We start from the raw sequence: 3,435 nt of genomic DNA on the forward strand, positions 1-3,435 counted from the left end.
CATGCTAGCTCTAACTTTGGTGCCTGTTCCCACAGGCACTGCTGCATGTTTTGTGCATCCAGATGGCAAGTGTCACAAAGGGAACTGCACACATTGGCATGAGGGGTAAAGAGGCTACTGTGAAGATTTGCAGCAGAAGTGGGATGTAAGGGTGTCAGAGCAGGGGTCTCTGCACCGAATGGCATACCAGTCAGTTTACCTGTAGACTTCCTTGTCTTGGAGGCACCACTGGCCTTAGACTTTACTTAGTCCTGGGTTCCTTTGTCATGTTGCTGATCTCTTTCACCTCTTCTCTCTAACTCCCCACCCTCCTTACAGGGAGACACTCCTGACTTATGCATGATTATTCCTATCTTTCCATCTCACTCTGCTCAAAGGACATATCTGGGGGTGGTGAGTAAGCATTTTCTTTTACATGAAGTGGAATGATTTTATCTGTTGGAGTATGAGTTGTTCCTTCCTTGGACTCCATTCTTCTTTCTCTCCTTCCTTCCCTCCCTCTCTTCCTTTCTTTCTTCTTCCCTCCTTCCTTCCTTCCTTCCCTCTTTTGTCTTTCTCACTCTCTTTCTTTTCCTTCCTTCCTTCCTTCCTTCCTTCCTTCCTTCTTCCTTCTTCCTTCTTTCCTCCCTCCCTCCCTCCCTCCCTCTCTCTCTCTCTCTCTCTCTCTCTCTCTCTTTCTTTCTTTCTTTTGTTCTTTCTTTCTCTGCTGTGTAATTGTTGATATTGTTTATTGTTCTTCTTGGGTTTTCTAGTGCTTTCAGGAAACTACTTTCTCAGGCTCTACATATTGGAATTAGGGTATGTTCCAACCTGAGAGCACTGAAAGATTAGACAAGAGACCACATGACCTGTGTGACAAAGGGCAATTACTTTTTTAAAGAAAATAATTTATTTTTATTTATTTATTAGAGACAGGGAAAGAGAGAGAAAGCGAGAAAGAGAGAGACAGAGAATGGGCATGCCAGGGACTCTAGCCACTGCAAACGAACTCCAGAAACATGCACCCCCTTGTGTATCTGGCTTACATGGGACCTGAAGAATCAAACCTGGGTCCTTAGGCTTCACAGGCAAGCACCTTAACCACTAAGCCATCTCTCCAGTCCTTAAGATTTTTTAAATTAAAACATTCTGTGTGTGGAAGTCATATATAAACATAAGCTATAAAAGAGTACAGAGTAAAAAGCAAACCTCTCCTCCATACCTTCAGTCCTTTACTTTTTCTTCTCCTAAAATAGCCTCTGTCATGAGTCATCTTATTTTGATCTTTTGAGAAATATTGTACCCTTTTTAAAACTAGGCTTGAAGATATAACTCAGTAGTAGAGCACTTGCCTAGCATGTGCAAGTCCCTAGGCTCAATCCCCAGTACCAAAAAAAATGTAGTCTGTTATACATTAGTGTCACTTTTGCTTTAAAAAATTTAAAATATCCTAAGCTGGGCATGGTGGTGCACGCCTTTAATCCCAGCACTTGAGAGGCAGAGGTAGGAGGATCACCATGAGTTCAAGGCCACCCTGAGACTACAGAGTGAATTCCAGGTCAGCCTGAGCTAGAGTGAGACCCAATCTCAAAAAAAAAAAAACAAAAACAATTAAAAGATCCTTTATTATTTAATAGAACTACTTACAAATATGCTTATCAATACATGTGTTTTATTTATTTCTTTTACCCTTTCTTCCTCTTCCTCTTCATCTCCTTCCTTCCTTCCTTCCTTCCTTCCTTCCTTCCTTCCTTCCTTCCTTTCTTTTTTGAGACAAGCTGGCTTTGACCCTGTGATCTTCTGGCATCAGCCTTTCAAACATGAAGATTATAGGTGTATGCCAACGTATCTTGCTCATGTTTTTTTTTTTTTTTTAATTTTCACAAAAGGAACTGCAGGTAATCCCCTTCACCACCAATGGAGAGAGCTTCTAGAGTGAGATTTTGGTTGCCAAATATTCCTGATATCAGCCTCAGTACTGGAATGTGATTGTGGGCACTGAGATTGTTTCTGACACTCATGGCTGTGGCTGTGCTCTTCTTCCCTCTCTGTAGAGCATTGTATATCATCCTGTCCCCACCAACCCAGCACCTCCCTTCAAGAGGCTGCACTGTGTCTTCTCACATGCTTTAGGCTTGGCTACATGACCTTCTTGGACTGATGGGAAGAGAGTGAGTGATGCATACCATATCTAAATCAAAACCTTCAGGACCAATGTGGTTTTCTACTTTGTATCTTTGCCCTTGATCATGAGATTGGAGATAAGTACTGGGCTGTTTCCTTGGCTTAGGCTCCAGAAAAGAAGAAATGGAATAAAAGTCATAGTGGACTCACATAATTGGGTGACAAATTTTACTTGCTATAATCTCCTAAAATTCTAGGACTGTTTGTCATAGCAGCCCAACCTTGTGACTGCTGACTAATGTTGGGAAATTGTGCTGGGTTATGCTTAGTCATAAAGTCCCAAATAGCTCTGAGGACTATGCTAATAGTTTATGTTTGATCTAAGTCTATAACTGGCTGATAAAAGCTAGGCTATGGGCTGGAGATATGGTTCAGCAGTTAAGGCATTTGCCTGCAAAGCCTAAGAACCAGGGTTCAATTCTCCAGTAACCATGTATAGCCAGATGAACAAAGTGGTGCATGCATTTGGAGTTTGTTTGCAGTGGCTACAGGTCTTTCTCTCTCTCATAAATAAATAATTTTTTAAAATTTGAAAAAAAATCTCTGGCTGTTATTACAGGAATTAAGATATTCCATAGATCCTATGATACCTCTTTCTTCATTAGTCAAAATGCCAATTGCTATTAGCTTTTAGAAAGCCAATTGGCAATGTATAACAAGAATTCTAAACAATTTTTACTTCTAAAATCTAGCTCAAGAATAGAGGTTCGTTGCTGAGTTATCTATAAAACTAGAAAGCCTCTAGATGCCTCAACATAGAATTATTTTACATATTCATCTATATAATGGACATTTCTAAGTCATTAAAAATTGAGTAACTGAATGACATGAGATAGATGTTTCAACTTTAATACTGAGTAAAATAAGCATGACATAGAACTCTAGGCATAAGCCAATCCAAATTTATAAGGCAAATTTGGGATCATGCAATGTCTGTCTCTCTCTCTCTCTGTATGGGTGTATGTTTATGTGGAGTGCAGAGGACAGCTTCACATGTTGTTCCTCAGGCACTGGTCATCTATTAAGACAGAGTCTCTCACTGGACTGGAACTGGAACTCACCACGTAGGCTAGATTGGATGGCCAGCAAGCCATAGGGATCCACTTGTCTCCACCTCTCTAGAGCTGAGATTACAAGGACAACACCATTCCAGGCTTCAAAAATGTGGGCTCTAGGATTTGAACACAGGTCTTCATGCTTTCAAGACAAGTGCTTTAACAACAGATCCCAGTTTATAATTTTCTATTTTCTTTTCCACTTGTATTATGTAAA

This window comes from Jaculus jaculus, chromosome 4 (assembly GCF_020740685.1).
Source record: "Jaculus jaculus isolate mJacJac1 chromosome 4, mJacJac1.mat.Y.cur, whole genome shotgun sequence".
Lineage (NCBI taxonomy): Eukaryota > Metazoa > Chordata > Mammalia > Rodentia > Dipodidae > Jaculus > Jaculus jaculus.